This window comes from Euphorbia lathyris, chromosome 9 (genome assembly GCF_963576675.1).
Source record: "Euphorbia lathyris chromosome 9, ddEupLath1.1, whole genome shotgun sequence".
Lineage (NCBI taxonomy): Eukaryota > Viridiplantae > Streptophyta > Magnoliopsida > Malpighiales > Euphorbiaceae > Euphorbia > Euphorbia lathyris.
The window spans coordinates 51313643-51337486 of NC_088918.1; positions in this window are offsets into that span (position 1 = coordinate 51313643).

A 23844-nucleotide genomic window follows, 5' to 3' on the forward strand; every position below is an offset into this window, starting at 1 on the left:
CCTCGTCTTCATCCAACAATGAAGCCTCATCTTCATCCAAATAATGAAGCCTCGTCTTCATCCAAACAATGAAGCCTCGTCTTCATCTCCAAACAATGAAGCCTCGTCTTCATCAAATCAATGAAGCCTCGTCTTCATCAAATCAATGAAGCCTGATCTTCATCAAATCAATGAAGCCTCGTCTTCATCCAAAATCAATGAAGCCTCGTCTTCATCCAAATTAATGAAGCCTCATCTTCATCAAAGCAATGAAGCCTCGTCTTCATCAAAAGCAATGAAGTCTCGCCTTCACAAATGCAAAGTAAAAACACTTTGGAAAATGAGTAAAGGCTAAAAAGGCAAGTGCCTAGAGTGTCAAAAACTCCCCACAAAATGCGCAAGAGTCCCTAAATGGCTGATCATTCTTACTGATCCCTACGGGCGGGTCATTCTCCTCAATATGGAAGAAATGAAAAAAAGAAGTCCCTAAAGGCGAATCATAATCATATGCAGTAGGAACAAATGGTCCCATAAAGGGCGGGTTATTCCTTTCTAAAGGAAATATAACTCTCAAGAAGCCCATAGAGGCTAACAATGGATACAGCTGACCACCTATCCACGAAGAAGAAAAAACCCCTAAAAGTGCATCATATCCATATATGATCCCATCTAGCGCGGGTCCACTTTCCTCCAAGATAGAAAAATAAAACACCATTTAGACAGCCCTAAAGAGCTTTTTATACCTTCAGGGGGGGCTTCTGATAACAACCCAAATTATTCTTGAATAAGGAATAAGGGAAAATTAATAGAAGTAATGGCAAACCATTATTCCTTCTAAAAAGAGATATTTATGCATGATTAATATGGAATTAATGACAATTATTGCAGGATGAATGCAGGGGTGAATATGCAAATAATGGAGAAAATGAAGGAGTTTCTAGCATTATGCCATACCACATGGACCATGGCGAGATACGCCATAACGAGATACGTCCAATGAGAACGAGTAGTGGAGACCCGCCATAGCTCTCAAGGAGAGCGTACATACGCCTTGACGGATCTAAGAATACCAAAAGGCGCCTTTATTACCATCCATGAATGAGAATAAATACAATTAAATGGCAATTAATAGTCATTAAAGGGGAATAAAGGTTTGACTGTTCGAATACCTCAACTCTGAGGGTTTCAATGCTAAATGTTGGGATTAATGGAGAATTGATAGCAATCAAAGATGAGTAATGGCACGACTCTTCACCTGCTTCTCCATTAATGCTGAAGGTTACAGAAACCTATATAAATACCCCAGCTTCTTAGGATCAAAGGTACACTTACTGATTCTCTACTTTTGTGCTTACAGTTTATTCTCAGAAATATTACTGACTTTGGCATCGGAGTGTCCCCGGCCGATCCCAACGGCGCCTCACATGGAAGTGCTCCGATCAAGGATTTTTCCTCAAGTTATCAACATGGTACAGTGTAACAGAGTGGTGATACTGCACACCATCAGGGCCTGATAAATGGTAAGCATGCTACACCATCAGGGCCTGATAAATGGTAAGCATGCTACCAATAACATATACATATAACAGATAATTACCTTCACTGATCTTATGCATGATTCTGATGCTGACACAACTGATGACAAACTGACTCAAGACAGATGCAAAGTCCTATTGTTATGAAGATCGGTGAGAGGCTAGATAACAGATACAAATATACTGAGCACTTGTACCAGTTTGAAAACTTATAGTATACATATATAAATCAGAAAATCATAACTGATTGGACGAATTATCATATTTCTAAAATAAAAGTAATACTGCGATAAATCTCGTATCAGAAAATACAAATCATATCAAATCAATTTTTATAATCTCAGTATAACTGATAATAAAACAAATCAAATATAAAAGACTGTTTTCAGAATATACACTCTAATACTAAGGATATTTAGTAAACATAAGGTTAAAGATATACGTTTTTATGAAAGGAAATATACAGTCAAATGCTAATTTTCGATAAACCTTTTTTCAGTCTGATATTTCAATCAAATAGGCTCATGTACTATAATTACCACTCACCTGATATCCAAACGAATGATAAATCTAAGAATCTTTAGCAACTGACCACTCAATTGACCGAAGGAATAATACCTCCTATAAATTCAGTAGGAAAAACATCAATGAATTAATCTAAAGCTAGGATTAGAATTAAATCGGTATGAGGTTCTGAATTCTTTTGGGGGAAAATGAAAATCAACAAAATATATAAACAAAAGTTCAACCTAACAGTTTTTGATTATGTTAAAACAAAAACTCAATTAAGATAACCTAAGAGCATCTCCAAGAGACTCTTAGTTCACTCTCTAAAAATAATATAAATAATTGACTCTTAGTGATTTAAGAGTGACTAATATATATTATCTTCAACAATACTCTTTATATTCATTCTCTATTTATTATTTTATTATTAAAGTTATTAAGTATTGTTATATTAACCAATGGTGAAAGGAGATAGACTCTTCAATAATAAATTATTAATAAAAAAATAAAATAAGAAGATACTAAGAGGTGGAGAGATGCTCGCTATTAATAGAGATTATGAGGAGACTTTTAGAGCATCTCCAATACTAACTAGCTATTTCACTCTCTAAAATAATATAAAATATTAATTTAGCCAAATTTAGCTAGCTAAATTTATGTCTTACTCCAACCATGCTAGTTATTTGACTCTCTATTTGACGTGAAAAAATTTAAAGAAAAAAAACAAAGAAGAAAGAGAAAGAATTAATAAAAAATAGAAATAGCTAGCCAAATGGACTAGCCAAATTTAGCTAGTGAAACTATTTATTTTAGAGAGCCATAACACCTTGTTGGAGTGCTCCCTCTCTAAATGGCTACCTAAATTTGACAATTTAGAGAGCCAATTTGGAAACAATGGTACAATAAAACCATTTTAATTAGAATCTTTATTTTAATAAATCTTGACAGAGAACAAAAGAAAAAAAAATGGATTGAAAGAGGGTTCACACCTAAATCTACAAATCTTGCTCCTACATATAAATAAAGTGATATGTTTAATACCAAGACCAAATTGGTTGAATTTCAAGATGTCAAATTTTTATGAAAGATAAAAAGAACTCACTCTCTATACATGGAATTCATCCTCTGTGTAAGGAAGAAAATCAAATAATAATAAAAAAAAGTAAAATCAAACTTACTTGATCAATTAAAAGAATAAGGTCCAATCCGCAAACAGTCAAACCAAGGAAAATCAGGTTGTCAATGGACACAAGAAGAACTTCATAGTGTGAAAACAAAGAGGCGAAAGTTTATTGGCGGTTCTCTTTTTTTTTTATAAAAATGTCATATTTCATTCCATCAAATCACAAAGTACAAATACAACACAATAAAACTTTCCACCCATACATGCTACAACCAGTATAAGATCTACAAAGGGAAGAAAATAGACTACAAAGAGCAAGAAAAAGACTATAAAAAGCAATAAATACCATAAAAGGTACAAATACAATAAAATTAGAAATCATATACTCCTCGTAAGTCGAATCCCATTGAAAAACAGATGTAATCCATTCTTTATCATTTAGCCTCTTCCGGACGTTCGGATCTGAGTCCTTTCTTTTTTTGCAACTACGCAGATCTATAGATCTGTGGACAAGATGAACCTTTTCCGCTCTTGCTAAGACCGAAAAAAGAATAAACGATAAAAGTATAACTAACAGGTGTAGATTTGACAGAAAAAAGATTCGAGAAAGTATATAGACTTCAAACTAACAAGAAAAGATAAATTTGAAACTAAAAATACAAAGACTAAAACTTAAATGGGAGGAGGAAGAAGGAAGATAAGCTTCCTCCTTCATCCTCTAAGGAGACCTGAACAGAAAGCAAGAACCGAGACGGTGACGGTGGCAGTAATGACTAAAAGCTTGAAAAGAAAGAGCAAAGGAGAAGAAGAAAGTGTAGATAGAAAGAGGAGATTCTCTCTCTAACCTTCAGTATGCACTTTTGAAATCTCAAATATTTGATTCAATGTCAAAAAGAAAAAAAAAACTTTGGCGGTTCTCTTTAAAACCCAGAAAAAAGTAAAGAGAACAGTAAATAGGGTTTAAGGTGGTGGTGGGCTCTATTTAGGAGGAAAACGAGAAAGCCTTTGAATGCAATAATAACTTGAAATAAATAAAATAATCTTTATAGCATAAATTTATTCTTCTAAATAACCCAAATTTTTGTTATAAAAAAATACTTTAATTAAGTCAAAACAAAATACATATATTATCTAGGTTAGGGTCATTACTTTGTCCATTCTTCTTCATATGATTGCATTCTATCCTTCACTTTGCTAACTTCTTATTCCAACACCATACTATCCAGTAGACTCGAGCATCACAATAAAGTTAGGATAAGTTATAGCATTAAAAGGAATTGTTGCATGATTGCATCATACATCCACCTAGATATATCTGCATAAGCTTTCCCTCGAAGCTCATTTGTGCACGCTTCATGGTTTTCTGTCTCATCTCTATATCTTTAAGAACTTTTCAGCATTGGGAGTGAAAACGCATCCATCGGGCCCTTTACCTTTGGATTTTTTGGCATATGCATTGATTTAATACATCCACTATTATGATCTCCAAGATCATCAAGCTCCATCTCATCGTCAGCAAAAATATCTAGATTAGTAATATCAACATTGATCCACATTAACCATTTTACTTGCCTTTTTGGATGCCATATAATCTCGAATTTCTTCGCGTACATAAGTTAGACATTTCTCGCACTTTTTGACATTTTTATTTTCTCCACCAATATGGTGTTTAGCTATAAACGTTCCACCTCTTAAGATAAAATCACAACAAATAAAAATGAGATCATTTGCATTCCCTAGCTTAACATCTCGCACATACTTCTAATACAGATCAAATCTTGTTGTCACCTTTGATGTATTATAATTAGTAACACTCATGTCCAAAATCCTGCAAAATTTGGAAAAATAGCCCCATTAAAATCACAAACTTTCATATACTTTCATACTGAAGTTCACTAATTGACATACATAAACTTTCATAGACTTTCATACACTTCCATAAACTTATAACTTTCATAAACATAACTTTCATAAACTTTCATAAAGTCATAATGAAAGTCCCAAAAATTGAGCAACGTAACTGTACATAATGCATCGGTAAGCAGAAAAATAGAAGAGAAGAACAAAAAGTAGAATAGCAGAAAAATAGAAGAGGATATCATAAAGTAGAAAGTAAAAGAGATAAGTAGAAAGGATGAACAGAAAAATAGACGAGTTGATAAATAACATACATGTTGTAGTACCGTCGGCAATAGTTAGGTGGTGGTTGGTCGACCGTCATCGATAACATAGGTTGTTGAAGGCAAATTGGTGGTGTGTTGTATAGTGGAGGGAGTTTCTATTTTGTTGGTGGCTTATTGAATGCGATAGTTGTTGTTAACCTAAAAATTTATATTTATTTTTCCTTTTTTTATTGAATGTGATAGTCTAATGACCTATCGTCTCTCGTTTGCGATGGTCAGACGGTCACTTCTTGTATTGCGACCACCTTTCAATATAGTAGGCACCAGATTTTTAACGAACCAAAATCATCTTGAAACACAAAAACCATATAGATCAAGAGGAAAAAATATAATATCATAACACATGATTATACCCCATTGTTGAAACACCTTTCCACATGATTTTGATTTGACAAAATCATTTAAGTTAATCCATGATTAAGGGACAATTAAATTTAAGTGCTTTGATTTAATTGTACTAATATGTTTGTTCAATGTTAAGTATATATGTATATATCAAAAAGTAAAGACAGGATGAAGTCAGCATGATATCACGGAACAAGTTGAGTAAAGTGGAACTCAGCACAAAAGAAGATAAGTCATCTTTAGAACAGAAGCTAAAAAGATCAAGTCAATCAATGAAGCTGAGTGGAATGGAACTCAGTATCAAAAATAGAAAAGACTCTTTAGGAACTATGTCTTGCAGAACGAAGCTGACCATGGAAGCTGAGTAAAAGAGAACTCACTATATGAATTGGCAACAATTAAAAGACAACGAATAACAAAGTCATGTCGAGTGATCTTCAGGACAGCACCAACGATTCGTTAGCTAAAAGACAAGTCCGACAACTGTCTGAGCCAATAATAGGAACCTCAGAATTACGCACAGAAATGATTTCGAGATGCATGGGTCAAACATCTGTTAGCTAAAAGATGAAACCTGTACAAGAAGACAAAACTGCAAGAAAAGGACAAGCCTGGAACCTGAGAAAATCAGACGACAGGATTGGCCTGCAAGCCTGAAGCTGACCAGAGCCTTGTCTCCCAAAAGAGCCATTTTGGATTCAACGGACATATCAAATTCAAATGATTTGATCTTCAGATTGAAACTATAAAGGGACAAGCATACCTTTTGGATCATCGCCGATTTAAAGAAAATATAAGAGAGAAAAATACAAGCATATAAGAGCATACATACAAAGCACACAAATACAAAAGAGATCTTACACCAAACTTCTATTCTTGTGTAAATGCTAGAGTGATTTTTGTAATCATCTAAAGTGTTCTTTGTCTGAAAAAGAGCAAGTCTGTATCAATTGTATTATTGAGAGAATTGTACTGAGTGTTTGGTTGTAAATACTCAGTGGTAGAAAAACCTAAGTGTTCGGTTATAGCACTTAGTAGGAGTTGAGTAAACGAATAGAGGAAGGTACTCTTGCATATTCAACTCCCTTGTAAACGGTTTGTGCTCTACCTTTAAAGAGCTCGGTATTGGATTTAAAAAGCCCGGAAGGACTCTAGGGACTGGACGTAGGCGGAGAGGCCGAACCAGAATAAGTCGTGTTGAGTAATCTCTAAACTCTCTCTCTATATATATATATATATATATATATATATATATATATATATATATATATATCTGTATGTATTGCTTGTTATATTTACTCAGCATATAAATTGTCCAAATCGATATTGAGTAAATTAGAGTGCTGAGTTGGAAGCTGACCACAAAAGTGTCAATTCCCAACTCATATGTAAAATAGTTCTAGTCAATATCTGACTAAAGCTATCTTACGTTACAATCGGCCGTGCTGGCCAAAGTTGAATTGACAAACTTAAGAAAATATATTAAGTCAGCTAAATCAAATTAGGAAAAAGTTATATTAGTTCCTAACCCCCTGGAACTAATCACACGGGACCAACAAGTGGTATCAGAGCCAAATATCTCACTATTCAAAGATTTAACAATCTTGAGCTGATCCCGATAAATGGCTAAGAATAGCACTCGTTTCCTTCCCGGGAACCAAACAACACAAATACTCCCTGAGGGATTATCAATTAGTCGGCCTCCCCTATTCTTTGGATCTAATTATACGTTCTGGAAGAATAGGATGAAGAACTTCATTCAAGCCACAAACATGAGTGCATGGCTTGCAATAGTTCAAGGCCCATATGTGCCATATAAAACTGTTGACAATGAGAAAATTGTTAAAAGTGAAACTGAGTGGTCAGAAGATGACCTTAAAAAATTACAAAACAATGCTTCGGCTATCAATATGCTTCACTGTGCGTTAGATGTTGCAGAATACAATAAGATTTCAGGTTGCGAGTCAGCACGGGAGATTTGGAAAAAGCTTGAAGTAACCTATGAAGGTACAAGTAAGGTCAAGGAGTCAAAGGTGAACCAACATATGCGATTGTACGAGCTGTTCGAGATGAACAACAATGAGGACATCTCTGGAATGAACGCTAGATTCACCAACATTATAAATGAGCTAAAAAGGCTCGGTAAGAACTTCACTGAAGAAGAGCAGGTGAAGAAAATCCTGAGAAGCTTACCTAAGAGTTGGCAAGCTAAGAAAACTGTCGTAGAGGAAGCTCAAGACCTAACCACATATAAATACGATGAGCTGATCGGATCTCTGCTGACTCATGAGATCTCTATGAAAATTTTTGAAGCAAAAGAAAAGTCAGAAGACAAGAAACAAAAATCACTTGTCATGAAAGCTGACTCAACCGAAGCTGACTAATCAGACGATGAGGAAATGACCATGTTCACAAGGAAGATGAAGAAGCTGTTCAGAAAGAATGAAAAGAACAGCAAGAGGCCATTCAGAAGAGGCGACAGATACAAAGTTGAGTCCAGTGACAAATACAAAAAGGACAGCTCCAAATCTGTCACATGCTTTGAGTGCCATCAAACTGGGCACATTAAGTCAAGCTGCCCTAATCTAAAGAAAGACAAGAAGGGAAGCAAAAAGGCAACGGTGGCCGCATGGAGTGACAGCGACGACTCAACATCGTCAAAAGCTGAAGCCACTGAGTCGGCAAACATATGCTTCATGGCCGATGATGCTGCTGACCACACTCAATATGCTGACCACACTCAATCTGAGCATGCTGAAGAATCTGAACAGGAGGAATACTTAAATGAGGTAACATCTTTACACTTGCTTAGAAAAGAGATGATTAACGCCCTGAGTGATTTATACACATTAACTAAAAAGTGTAACAAGAAAATAAAGGCACTCAACAGGCGGTGTGACGAGATTGAAGAGGTCAAACTTAGTGACCTCTGATATCTTCTCCAAGACAACTCAACTTTGCACAGCAACATGGAAATTATGCATAAGTTTGTCTCAGAGATCCAATCAGATTCAAAAAAACTGAGAAAGGATGTCACTAATCTTCAGAACCAAAATAAAGGCTCAAACAAAAATAAATCCCATGCTGAGTACTCAGGTACTAGTCAGCATAGACAGTTCGCTCAATGTGACTGTTATGGGAAAAAGGGACACACAAGAGATGTGTGTTGGTATAACAAGCGGATTGTCCAATGTGACTTCTGCGGAAAGAAAGGACATACCACTAAGGTATGTTGGCATGCTCAGCACAATGGTGCTGACCAAAAACAAAGTCACCCCAAGAGGGTAACATTCTGTGACTTCTGTGGTAAAGCTGGCCACACAATAAAAGTATGTCGTCACAAGTTAAAACATGACTTTGCACCTGTTTATGCTAACAAACGAGGACCCAAAAAGAATCGGGTACCTAAAGATGAATGATTCAAAATACAGGTGAGCCTGAGGTGTGTGGAGAAGTCAAAACTGTGGTATATTGACAGCGCATGCTCGAGGCATATGACTGGTGATGAAACTCAATTCATCACACTTGAGCTTAAACGAGGTGGAAACGTAAGCTTTGGAGACAATAAGAAGGGTAAGATAGTAGGATCAGGCACTATCGAAGGTAACCCCACCATTGAGTCAGTCTCCTTAGTTAAGGGTCTCAAATATAACCTATTGAGCGTAGCTCAGCTTTGTGATAGTGGTAGAAAGGTTATATTTGATGCTACTCAGTGTCGGATACTCAAGGGAAAAACAAATAACTTGATTTTAACTGCCCCTCGTGTTGACAATGTATATATGCTCAGTTTAGAAAAACAGTTTTCCAAAAACATATGCTTAGTGTCTAAAGAGGATAACTCCTGGCTATGGCATAGGAGACTTGGTCATGTAAGCATGGACATCCTAGCCAAACTAGCTAGAAAGCAACTAGTTGAGGGATTGCCCAAATTGAAATTTGAAAAAGATCAATTATGTAATGCTTGTCAGTAAGGTAAACAAACGAAAAAGTCTTTTCAAAGTAAAAACATTGTCTCAATCAAGAGACCATTGGAATTACTACATTTGGACCTTTTCGAACCTGTCCAGCCACTCAGCTTGGGCGGTAAGAAATTCTCCTTAGTCATTGTAGATGATTTCTCTCGGTATACTTGGATCATCTTGCTGAGTAGCAAGGATGAAACATTTGAGATGTTCACCACATTGATTAAAAAGCTTGAAAATGACAAAGACCTAAAAGTAGCTCATATTAGAAGAGACAATGGTGGAGAATTCAAAAACCAACAGTTTGACGAATTTTGTGAAGCTGGTGGTATTGACCACAATTTCTCTGCTCCTAGAACGCCTCAACAAAATAGGGTCATTGAAAGGAAGAACAGAACAATAGTCGAAATTGCTAGGACTATGCTGAGTGAAAATAGGCTTCCAAAGTATTTCTGGGGTGAAGCTGTCCACACAGCATGCTACATACTAAATAGGGCTTTAGTTAGACCTATTCTTAAGAAAACCCCATACGAACTTTGGAAAGGACGAAAGCCCAACATTGGCTACTTTCGTGCCTTTGGGTGTAAATGTTTTATACTCAATACAAAAGATAACCTGGCAAAATTTGATGCTAAAGCTGACGAAGCGATCTTTTTAGGGTACTCAACTAACAGTAAAACATATAGAGTATATAATAAACGAACTCAAGTTGTTGAAGAGTCTGTCCATATAGAGTTCGATGAAACTGACCCTGCAGGAAAGGCAACTCAGTCCACCGAAGATGAACCAAGCTCAGCTTCCGCTGACCAAACAGGAGCTACTGAGTCATCAGTACAAGGACTGACCAAAGGTAAACACGAACCCGAAATTACCTTTGCTGACCAATCTATTCCTGCAGATGTTGTGGAAACACCCATTCCAGACAACTCAACATTACCTAAAGAAATAAAAATCCCAAGAGGACATTCGGAGAAGTCCATTCTTGATGTCGCTGACAACAAGTTGATGACAAGAGATCAGCTTAGAAAGTATCTTGGAAATGTTGCATTCGTCTCAATAAATGAGCCAAAGAACTTCGTTGATGCTGAGAACGATGAATATTGGATCAATGTTATGCAAGAAGAGCTTGATCAATTCACAAGAAATGAGGTATGGGATTTAGTACCGAAACCTAGGAATCAAAAGACCATAGGAACTAAGTGGGTCTTTAGAAATAAACTAGATGAGCAAGGCAATGTAGTCAGAAACAAAACCCGACTTGTAGCCCAAGGCTATAGTCAGTAAGAGGGCATTGACTACGGTGAAACCTTTGCACCCGTTGCTAGGTTAGAGGCTATACGAATATTGTGTGCATATGCTAGCTATATGAATTTCAAATTATATCAAATGGATGTTAAAAGTGCTTTTCTTAATGGCTTTATAAACGAAGAGGTATATGTTAGTCAGCCTCCAGGGTTTGAAGATCCAAAACTTCCAAACCACGTTTATAAACTCAAGAAGGCCCTGTATGGCCTAAAACAAGCACCACGTGCTTGGTATGAGAGGTTGACCAACTTTCTGCTGACCAGGAATTATGTCAGAGGCAAAGCTGACACAACCTTGTTCATTAAGAAAAAGGGTAAACATACCCTGCTGGCACAAATTTACGTAGATGATATAATCTTTGGTGCTACTGACGAATCTTTGTGCAAAGAGTTTAGTAAACATATGCAAACTGAGTTCGAAATATCCATGATGGGTGAACTCAACTTCTTCCTTGGACTTCAAATCAAGCAAGGAAAGAACGACATCTTCATTAGTCAGTCCAAGTACGCCAAAGAAATGATAAAGAAATTCGATATGGAAGATTGTAAACCCATATCAACCCCAATGGGTACTGACACTGTCCTATGCAAAGATGAGAAAGGTAAATCCGTAGATAGCAAGCTGTATCAAGGTATGATTGGCTTTCTACTTTACCTTACCGCTAGTAGACCTGACATTCAGTACTCAGTATGTTATTGTGCAAGATATCAAACTGACCCCAGGGAATCTCACCTTATAGCTGTAAAAAGAATCTTTAGATATTTGCAGAGCTCAGTTAATGCAGGTGTATGGTATCCAACCTCAAATGACTTCACACTCATTGGATACACTGATGCTGACTATGGACGAGATAAGCTTGAATGTAAAAGTACTTCGGGAGGATGTCACTTCCTTGGAAGCTGTGTGGTATCTTGGTTCAGCTAGAAGTAGTCATCAGTTGCCCTGCCTACAACTGAAGCTGAGTACGTAGCTGCTGGAAGTTGTGTTGCACAAATACTATGGATTAAGCAACAGCTTGAGGATTATGGAGTCAAAACAGAAACAATTGAAGTCAAATGCGACAACAAAAGCGCCATTGACCTATCTAAAAATCCAATCCAACACAGCAGGATGAAACATGTCAGCATAAGGCATCACTTCATTAGAGATCATGTACTCAAGGGTGAGATCAAGCTGACCTACGTTCCAACAGATGAACAGCTTGCGGATATCTTCACCAAGCCTTTGGCTCGTGAGCAATTCAACATACTAAGGGAAGCTATCGGTATGTCTAATCCTCTTCAATAGAACTATGTGCTTGATTGAATGTTGAGTGATTACCATGCTGAGTGATTATGTTAGGCTGAGTTACTAAAGTAGTATGAAAACCCTCTACGTAAAAACTATGCACTCAGTACCACAAAACGTTTAGTATTCTAACAAACTGAGTAAAAATCACTTGCCCAATTAATGCTAGCACACGTGCCATAAATAGCCACCTAGGATGACGTAATCGTAATAATGAACGCGCGGAACATATCATAAATGCCAGGATCTTTGTCGATTGATCATCTCGAGGTAAAACGGATAGATTCAAACGTTTAGAATCATTCGAACTTCTATAAATAGTGGAATAATTCCCACTTATCTCTCTTTTCACTTGAAATTTCTGGCAATCAAATTCTCTCTCTCTCAAAATCCTAAACCTCTCAAAGATTTCTAAGAATCATGTTTAAGAACTCACAAAACCTCTCCGGTGCTGGTTCCGACGAAAACCGCCCCGATGAAAATCCTAAATCTCCTGCTCAACAGGAGCAAAGCTCCCATGCTGACTTGGCTACTTCATCGAAAAGGAAACAAAAGCATGATAAGGGAAAGAAACTAATGGAACGTACCTATTCCCTAGTTTACAACAGCGTAAGGGGATATAAGGTTAACCACTCCCACTAGTTCTCGAATGGATTTGTGGAAGCCGAGCAACCCTTCTGTGAGTGGATCTCAAAGAACGGTTGGACCGAGCTATGTTGAAACACCTTTCCACATGATTTTGATTTGACAAAATTATTTATATGAATGATAAAAATATTCCAACACATTAAATTTAAATGCTTTGATTTATTCATACTAATGTGTTTGTTCAATGTTGAGTTATTTGATTTACAAGACATTAAGATAAATGGCACAAAGGCCCAAAAGAGGAAGTCAAGCCCAAGTCAACATATCAAAGCCTCACGGCCCAAGTAGACTCAAAACGCTATCGTACTGAGTAAGGCGTTAGCCCAGCAACAAGAAGGATCGAGAAGCCTTGGACTAATTACTTCAAGATGAAGCTGCTGAGTTGAACGACAAGAAGTACAAGTCCACGGCAGAACGGAATAAACTTGGAGACAAAGTATTTCTACTTTGGGTAAATCTCAGAAGGCGCAGGAAGCTGTATGGAAGATTTTGCCATAAATGTGGAAACATTCTGTTTCATCTGATGAAAAGCTGCTGAGTACTGGCGAAGACAGAAGATACACGAATATGATTGGCCGAGGACGCTGAGCACGTACTGAGTGAAAGCGACAGGAAGCCGTTTTACTCCAACGGTTATTTCGAAATTCAAAATCACCAGTGCCTCAAGTGTCACTATAAATAGGCCTCTCATTTGCTTCATTCGATGCAGATCTTCAATCAAGTCGAAACGCTGACCAAATTCACACTTGAAGTTTTGTGAGAAAAGCAAAGCAAATCTTACACCAATTCCAATCATTGTGTAAAAGTCTAGAGTGATTTCATTCATCTAAAGTGTCTTAGCAATTGTTGTTTAGGACAAACACTTATCATTTCTAGAAGAATAGAAAAGAGAAGCTGAGTACTCGATTATAGTACTCAGCGGTAGTTATAGAAGTGAGTAGAGGAATAGAGGAAGGTACTCTTGTATACTCAGCTTCTGTTGTAAAAGGTTTTGTGCTCTACCTTTAAAGAGCTCGGTAGAGGATTCAAAAAGCTCGGAACGAGTTCCGGGGACTAGACGTAGGCGGAGAGGCCGAACAAGGATATGTCTGTTGAGTAACATATTCTAACCTTTAAACTCCTTTATATATTGCTTGCTATTAAAACTGACTAAGTAACGAACTCACGCTGAGTTGAGTGCACTAAGAAGCTGAGTTCAAGAATAGACTTAAGTGCTATCTCCTGACTCAAAGAAAGAAGCAGACTTAGTCACCAGTTGACTAAGCTTGTGTCTTAAAACTACTTAGCGCTTCTGTGTAAACCTTTTCTCAAAGAAAAGAAGTCAGCCTTAACGGACAAAATTTTAAATAGTTCATATCCCCCCTTGGAACTAACCTTGTCACGTTATACGGGACCAACAAGCTATTCTCGATTCGAGAAGCCACTTATCCTGAGTTAGTGAAGGAATTCTACGCTAACCTAAGAGCTGCTGATGATGACCGGGACTACATGGTCACCAAGGTTCAAGGAAAAGATATCTTCATCAACCCTCCTTGCCTTGCCAAACTGCTAAAACTGAAAACCGAAGGAGCTAAACTTCGAAAATCAGGAGACCACGACAAAATTGACTATTGATAGGGGTCAAAAACCCCTATCTTTGGGTACGGTTTTAGGACGGTTTTTAGGGTTATTTGGCTAATAAGCGAGCAATTCTCGCATTTAAATGCTTTTGTGTGAGTAAGTTAGGAATTGAGAACATTCTATTTACTTTTCATCGTTTAAGCTTGTTTTGTAATCAATTTAGGCAAATACGGCCGAAATAGCATGCGTATTAGAATTCCGTTATCTTTTGAAGCTAATTGGTCCATCAAAAGTCGCACCAAACGAAGCGTTTGCTCAAAATAAGCGATTGACGGATCAATTTGGCTTTTGGACTAATGTTTTCCGGAGTTTTTATGCGTGTGCAGGTGTGAAGTCGGACGAAAAAGGTCGCGGAACTCATCGAGCTTGGATCGAGTGCGCTTCGGGCGAAAACGCTGGCCGAGCAGGCCGCCAGGCGCCTGCTCGGCGAGCAGGGGGCTGCTCGGCGCGAGCAGCCTTTCCTGCTCGGCGAGCAGCCCTGCGGGAATTGGCCAAAAAGACCAATTCCTCCCCCACGAAGCCACGTTCGGCCCCACGTCTTCCTACACCAACTAGGACACGAAAATAGGTCAAAACGAGGCCCGAGACGCGTCTATAAATAGGAATTTTCAATTGTAAATTAAACATCTTTCGTTTTTGTAAATTGTTTTAGCTTTCCCCTTGTAATTTCTCTCCATCTTCTCCATCTTCCTCAAACTCCATTGAAGCTCCTTCAAAGCTTTCTACCGAGGAATTACTAAGGTTCGTCCTTAAGATCAAGTCGCCGGCTGCAGAGTAAACAGGTTCCCAGAAAGGGATTTTTGTATCTTCTTTCATCTTTCTATGTTTGTACTCTTTGATACAGTTGCCGAACTTGTCTTATTGCATCTTGTGACAATCATCTCGCCTTTAATAATAATTTAGCTCTTGTTTTGTTCTATGTTTATTGTCTAATTCTTGTCTTACGCTTTATTCAATTGGTTTAACTCATTCAAAAGCCCCAAAATCTAGTAGGCACATATTGCGAGCTGAATCTGACCTAGTCAGAGCCTAGGAGATTGACAACCTCTTAGTTGATTAAGCGCCAATTTACTGAGCCTTAGACCTAGTTTCGGCCTTAGGGAATCACGCGCTAGGAACCTCAGGAGGGTAAGTAGGGTTAATCGCCTTGAATACAAGTGACTTAGATTAGGTCTTTATTCAATAGACTTGATAATCTATCTTTATTATTACCGTTCATACCATGTTCCTTCGAATAGTTTCATTAATGAAAGATCAATTAGGGGTAGAGTAGTTTAGTTAGACTTAGAATAACTTAGCTAGAATTAGATAACTTGGTTAGAATTAGATAATTTAGCTAGGATTAGCACAATTCAACCTAGGAGTAGATTAATTTAACAAACCAAACTCAAAACCCCCTAAGCCTAGATAACATTCGAGACCGAGTAGCTTGATACTTGCAGAAATAAATCCTGTGGACGATAACCTGGACTTAAACCAGAAATTTATTACGTGATAACGACGAGGTACACTTATCCCTTAGTGAGTTCTCATCTCGAGTTAGGTGAGGGCGCATCAAGTTTTTGGTTTTGGCGCCGTTGCCGGGGAATTATTTCTTCTGCAATATCGAACCAAAGGTCGACTTGTTAGTTTAGGCATTCTTTGTGAATACTTTCCTTGTTAATATCATATATACTTGTTTATAATCATGATTCTTTTTTTTACGTATCTATACCATTTATACTTGTTCATATACACTTATTTATATATACTCATTTATGATAACCATCCTTGTTTATGCTTACGCTTGTGTGTATTCGTTTGTACGAACATGTAGCTATCAACTTCACCTATACGTGTCTGTATATGTTTACCCATACCATTCTTATACTTGTACAAAACTGTATGATTTGTATGATCCCCCTCCAGCTTTCATTTATTTCTGTATTTATCTTTTCTCAGCGTATGCCTACGAGATCAGCGAAAATACCGGTTGTCCCTCTTAACCCTGAACTTGAACGTACTCTTCGCAGGAGCAAACAGATCGGAAAGCTGAAGCAAGACGAGATCATCGAGCCTATCGAGCCCGTCAAGATGACTGATAATGAACGGAACAATGAGAACACCGGACCAGAGAGCGACACTCGTCTGATGAGTGAGATCCTGGCACCCCACCGACATCAGCATCTGTCAGGCATTGCTGCTCCAAACATTTCGGCAAACACATACGAAATCAAGTCTGGTATAATTCACTTGATCCAACAGACTGGATTGTTTGGAGGAGAAGCACATGAAAGCCCGAATGATCATCTGGATCGCTTCCTAATGTGCGCAGACACTGCAAGGACCAACGGGGTCCCCCAAGATGCTGCTAGACTGAAACTTTTCCCATTCTCTCTGACGGGGCAAGCTTTGGAATGGCTGAGAACACTAGAGCCTGGTTCAATCACAACATGGGCAGGGTTGGAGAAGGAATTCTTGTCCTACTACTTCCCTCCCTCGAAGACAGCAATGCTCAGGGGTGAGATCACATCCTTCCACCAACCCGAGCATGAGGCGCTCCACACATCTTGGACTCGATTCAGAAAAATGCTGCGCATGTGCCCTCATCATGACATACCTAAGCATCAGTTAGTAAGCGTCTTCTATCACGGACTGATACCCACAAATAGAGCCATTGTCGACTCTGCAGCGGGTGGAGATTTGTTTAGAAAGACAGCAGCAGAGGCATATGACATGATTAATGAGCTGGCCAGAAAGAGCGTACAGTGGCAAGAACAGAAGCTCACCGGCCCCACTAGGCAGTGGGTATTTGTTGTGGAAGAACAGGAACAAAATCCAGCTGTTGCAGATTTGAGTAGGAAGATGGATGTACTGTTGGCTACGCTTAGCCGACCTCCCACCTGCGTGCACTGTGGCGGCGACCACAATGGAAAGGATTGTCAAGCAGGTAGCCCTTTCGCTAGAGATGGGGTGGAGGTGGTCAATTACGTTGGGGGGCAGCCAAGATACAATCAGAACTACAACAACGGTAACCCCAACAACTACAACTCCTACAACAACAATGGCAACTACAGGAGGCCTCAGCACTCGAACCTCTCTTACGGGAATTCAAATCAGAATATGCTCCGACCTCCTAGCTGATTTGTTCAAGAGCATAGAGAGCAGGGGCTTGGCATGCCCCCATACCAACAGCAAAATCAAGGGCCAGTGCAACACCCTAAGGAATCTGACGAAGTGATCACTCTTCTGAAGGAGATCTCAGCTAGGCTTGCCAACAACGAAGCCTTCTGCAAGGACTTGAGCAATCAGGTGGCTCAGATTAATAGGGACAGGCAGGAAAGGCCACAGGGTTCTCTCCCTAGCACAACGGAGAAGAACCCAAAGATCCTGAGAAAGGATTGAGTAAGGGGGAGAAATCGGGTTCTCCTCGGTTTTTAATCCAAAGTTTGAACAATTTGATTCTGCATTTTCTTTTCTTTTTGTTTTTATTGTTGCTTTCATTTCCTTTTATTATTTTGGTTAATTGAGTTTTGATCTCGTCTGTTTTTCCTGTCAAACTTTGTTCCCCCGCACTCTATTTCAAAAAAAAAAAAAAATCCCGAGCCAAAAAAATAAAAAAATAAATTAATAAATTAATAAAATAAAAGAAAGAAAAGAGTGAGAAAAGAAAAAAAAGGGGGGGGGGGATGACTCATCATCTCCTTCCCCACCTTCTTCTTCCCTTCTCTCTTCTTTCTTTTCTTTTTATCACATTTTTCTTCATTCTTCTCTTCTCCTTCTCTTTTGTTTCTTCAAAACCTAACCCCCCAAATTCTTCATTCCAACCCGAATTCAAGATATAAGGTATGAATCTTTACCTATTTTTGATTTCTAACATGTTTATAGGCTTAGATTTTAGCTTAGGGTGATAATTTTTGAGGTTTGAGAAAAACCTAAGTTTTGGGTTTTTTCCCCTTTTTCTCAAATTAGTGTCTTGTTTGCTTCTAAACTCTTGATTTCCTTGCAATTTGTGTTAACATAATGATTAATTTATAGTTTGGATGTGATTTCTATTCTCAATTTGTGAATATTTGGAGAAATTGCTCAATTTGGGCAAAATCCTCATTCTAGCTCAAAGTTCAACTATTCAATTTATAGTTAGAAGCTTGTCAAAAAGGTTGTGAATTGCATTCTTTTTATGTTTTAGTCATTGGGTATCTTCAATTTTGCATGAATTTTGTGAATTTCGGGTAAAACAATTAGGGACCAAATGCTTATGATTTAGTCCCTAAGTGCTTAAAGCTATGATTGTGCCTATGAATGATTTATTGAGGGTTTATGTTGAAGCTTGTAAATAATTTCTAACTCTTCCATTTTTGGTCTATTCCTCAAGAAATATGGGTCGGAAAGGAAAAGCTAAGATCGTAGTCGAGAACGAAGCCGAATCGGAGGTCGAATTCGACGAGAGCCTCCAAGCTAAGTATGATCCACCCTTTGGCCTTATTGATGAACGTGAGGGACTTTTGTATGATAGGTTTTCCAAACAAGACCTTGCCACACATGTAATTGTCGATCAAGCCTATTTATCGAGTCTAGGGTTAAAAAAGGATTTCAATGAAATCCTCAAATTCCACGGCTGGTATAGACTAGCCACAACCCAGACTCCGGTTTATCACAATTTTACCATAGAATTCTTGACAACTTGGAAAAAGGAGCTACCCTTGGGCGGTGGGAAGCATTCCTTTAGGCTAAACGGTAAACCTTACCGCCTTGATGCTACCACGCTAGCAGCCCTAATGGGAGTTTATAATCACCCAGGGGCGATCTCAGACTTTGAGAAGCCTATAACAAAAGATATAGCTTGGGAACAACTCACAGGCATATCAGACTTTAACTCCCAGACTGCTAGCCCAATCGCTCTCCTAGACCCACTTCTCAATCTTGTCCACAAATTTGTGGCCCACAACTTATTGGGCAAAAATGAGAGCAATAAAGTCTCAAAGACGGAATTGCTCATATTATGGTGTGTGGCCAACCACAAACCCGTGGACAATATCAAGGCCATATTTGAAGGCTTCTCGAGCCAAACAAGTAGAAAACGTGGTTCCCTAGGTCTTGGACACCTAGTTACCAACCTACTTGAGAGCCAATTCAAGAATTTAGATAATCCCGAAATTGCTATTTATCCTACTCTGCTAAACTCCAAGTTTTTGGGGAAATCTACTTTTCAAGAAGTTTTAAACAGGAACCCAACTGGAGGAGCAAGCTCCAGCGGAGGAGGAAGAAAAAGAGCACGAGTTCCACAACAAAGAAGGGATGAAGAACCTGAGGAAGAAGAACCTGCGACGGCAGGAGACCAAAGGGAACACCAAGCGTCGGGGACGGAGGCCCAGTTCCAAGCCATCAACACCATGATGGCAGAAATGCAGGACCTGAACCTACGGACCTTTAACACTGTTCAACAGATGGACCAACGGTTCACCAACTTTGAGCAGAATATGGACCGAAGGCTTTCGGGTCTTGAATACGTAGCGGCTGATTACTGCGAGCGCTACAACATGCCTTGGCCATACCCCCCGGCCGATCAGTAAGTTGTCTTCTCCACCCTAACTCTTTACACTCGTACTTCAAGGTTTATGATGCAATGTTGGAACTTATTGCATATTTTTAGTGTGAGGATGAGGGGTAGACAAACTTAACAAAAATTGTATAAATTTTTAAATTTTTGTTGCATCGTGTCTAGTTTAGGTTTGCGTTTTGGTGTTTTATTTTTGCTTTATTTAGGTTTTGCATGTTTAGGACCTAAAACCGTGAACCTCCTTCGAATCTAAACTTCGTTATTTGTCTTTGAGGGCTGAAAACCGAATCTAAAATTGCATGACAACTAGTTTAGGCGTAGGACACAACTCTTGTATCTGTAAAAGCATGAGCTACAGTTTGCATTTAGACCCTACTTTTGAAGAAATGCTAAAATCATTACTTAGGTGGATAACTTAAGAATTGAAGGCATGTGATATTAAACTTGAGTTTGGGGAAAACTAGTAAACACAAAATTGAAACCCAAAGAATTGTGAGCTGAATTTGAGCCTAAGAGCGAACATCAAAAAGCTCTTTTTCTTGACATTTTTGTGTGAATGCTTTGACTTGTGGAAGATTACAGTTTTTGCACCTAATACTGTGTTGAACCTACATGCAATGATTTGAGATGATAAACGATGAATCAGCCTCATTAGAATTAACCATTTTCTTTACCTTGTTTTTCTTTTTCATCCACTCTAGGAAGCCCTTTTGAGCCGACATTTTTATAGTTTGTAGATTTTCTTTCGTTCTAACCCGTTTTTGCGAACCACAACTTGGTTCGCCACTTGACCCTTGTTTTTGCAAAGCTCGAACTGAGCCTTTGTTTTATTCTAGCGCTTTATCTTTGTTTATGGCATTACAGTAGCAAGCCAAAAGGCTAAGAAGTGAATGAGCATCACTATCCCAAAAAAAGAAAAAAAAAAGGGGAAGAAAAACAGAAAAAAAGAGAAAAGAAAAGAGACGAACAAAAGGGAAACAAAACTTCATTCCCCAGTTCCTAAAAATCAAAAACGTCTCAAGAAAGCATCCCAAAAGAAAACAAAAATAATAAGGGATGAATAAAAAGCTCAGTCACTTCATATTTGCTAAAGCCACTTTAACTCTGTTTTTGTAGCGCTAGAATATTTAACCTTTGTTGTACCTTTAACCCTCTAACCACATTACAACCCCAATTAGAGGCTGTTTTTGATATCATCGGAGTCATATAGCATAGTAGAGGAACTCGGATGAACGTGCAAAATCAACGTAATCCTAAGCAAGAACATAAGCCGAGAGTAAACACCTTAGCCACCAAAAATTGTGTGAATGAGTGAACTACCTATGGTGAGGTGTTTTACTTAGCGATCCCCTCAAGCTCGTTTAATTGAACATGTGTCCTTTTTGCTTAAAACTATGACCTATTGTAATTGAAATACGGCTTTTGGATATCGTGTCTCTACTTTGTACTTCCGAATGCATGTAATTACAGATGCTCGAAATTATGTCAAGCACCTAGTCAAACTGGGAAGTTTTCTAGCTTGCTTGTGATGGCGGGTTTAGTTTTTTAGTTTACTTGGGGACAAGTAAAGTTTTAAGTGCGAGGAGGTTTGATAGGGGTCAAAAACCCCTATCTTTGGGTACGGTTTTAGGACGGTTTTTAGGGTTATTTGGCTAATAAGCGAGCAATTCTCGCATTTAAATGCTTTTGTGTGAGTAAGTTAGGAATTGAGAACATTCTATTTACTTTTCATCGTTTAGGCTTGTTTTGTAATCAATTTAGGCAAATACGGCCGAAATAGCATGCGTATTAGAATTCCGTTATCTTTTGAAGCTAATTGGTCCGTCAAAAGTCGCACCAAACGAAGCGTTTGCTCAAAATAAGCGATTGACAGATCAATTTGGCTTTTGGACTAATGTTTTCCGGAGTTTTTATGCGTGTGCAGGTGTGAAGTCGGACGAAAAAGGTCGCGGAACTCATCGAGCTTGGATCGAGCGCGCTTCGGGCGAAAACGCTCGGCGAGCAGGGCCCTACGGGCCATTTCTGCTCACCGAGCAGGCCTCTAGAGGCCTGCTCGCCGAGCAGCCTTTCCTGCTCGGCGAGCAGCCCTGCGGGAATTGGTCAAAAAGACCAATTCCGCCCCCACGAAGCCACATTCGACCCCACGTCTTCCTACACCAACTAGGACACGAAAATAGGTCAAAACGAGGTCCGAGACGCGTCTATAAATAGGAATTTTCAATTGTAAATTAAACATCTTTCGTTTTTGTAAATTGTTTTAGCTTTCCCCTTGTAATTTCTCTCCATCTTCTCCATCTTCCTCAAACTCCATTGAAGCTCCTTCAAAGCTTTCTACCGAGGAATTACTAAGGTTCGTCCTTAAGATCAAGTCGCCGGCTGCAGAGTAAACAGGTTCCCTGAAAGGGATTTTTGTATCTTCTTTCATCTTTCTATGTTTGTACTCTTTGTACAGTTGCCGAACTTGTCTTATTGTATCTTGTGACAATCATCTCGCCTTTAATAATAATTTAGCTCTTGTTTTGTTCTATGTTTATTGTCTAATTCTTGTCTTACGCTTTATTCAATTGGTTTAACTCATTCAAAAGCCCCAAAATCTAGTAGGCACATATTGCGAGCTGAATCTGACCTAGTCAGAGCCTAGGAGATTGACAACCTCTTAGTTGATTAAGCGACAATTTACTGAGCCTTAGACCTAGTTTCGGCCTTAGGGAATCACGCGCTAGGAACCTCAAGAGGGTAAGTAGGGTTAATCGCCTTGAATACAAGTGACTTAGATTAGGTCTTTATTCAATAGACTTGATAATCTATCTTTATTATTACCGTTCATACCATGTTCCTTCGAATAGTTTCATTAATGAAAGATCAATTAGGGGTAGAGTAATTTAGTTAGACTTAGAATAACTTAGCTAGAATTAGATAACTTGGTTAGAATTAGATAATTTAGCTAGGATTAGCACAATTCAACCTAGGAGTAGATTAATTTAACAAACCAAACTCAAAACCCCCTAAGCCTAGATAACATTCGAGACCGAGTAGCTTGATACTTGCAGAAATAAATCCTGTGGACGATAACCTGGACTTAAACCAGAAATTTATTACTTGATAACGACGGGGTACACTTATCCCTTAGTGAGTTCTCATCTCGAGTTAGGTGAGGGCGCATCAACTATCCCACTAAGTTTTGCAAACCTGCCGGTCATGTCGGGGAAATCTCTAGCACGTCCATGGGTCAGAATCAGAAGATGGCTCACTATATACTGACCAACTTCCTCTTCCCAAAAATCAATACTGCATCCTCAGCATCCAAGTTCGAGCAATGCTTTATTTGGCACATGCTGACCTACCAGCCGATCAACATGCCGATATTTCTCATCGGTGGTTTCCAGCGGAGTACGGGTACTCTTAGATTAGGCTCCCTAATCACCAGGATCCTCAAAGACCACCAAGTAAGCTTAGTGGAGGAAATTAATGTCTGGGGAACAGAGATCACAGCTGCTGTATTGTTTGGTCTTGCCTTCGACCAACCAATAGTGCCCAAGAAAGGAAAAGGGGCCGCGGTTGAAGGTCGTCAAAAAGAAAAGAAACCTGCTAACCGCACTCGGCAGGATAAAAAGAGGAAAACTGACCAGGCAGCTAAAGACATTAACACAGCTCCAAAGAAGCTGAGAATTATGTCAAGGGGAAAGAAGGCTGGAGCTGAGCAAGGTCAGGAAGAACCTAAGTCAGCTGAAAAAAAGAAAAAGGCAAGATGAGCCTGAAGAAGAAAGTGAAGAAACTCCAGATCAACCTCTGCTGAAGAAGAAGAAGAAGA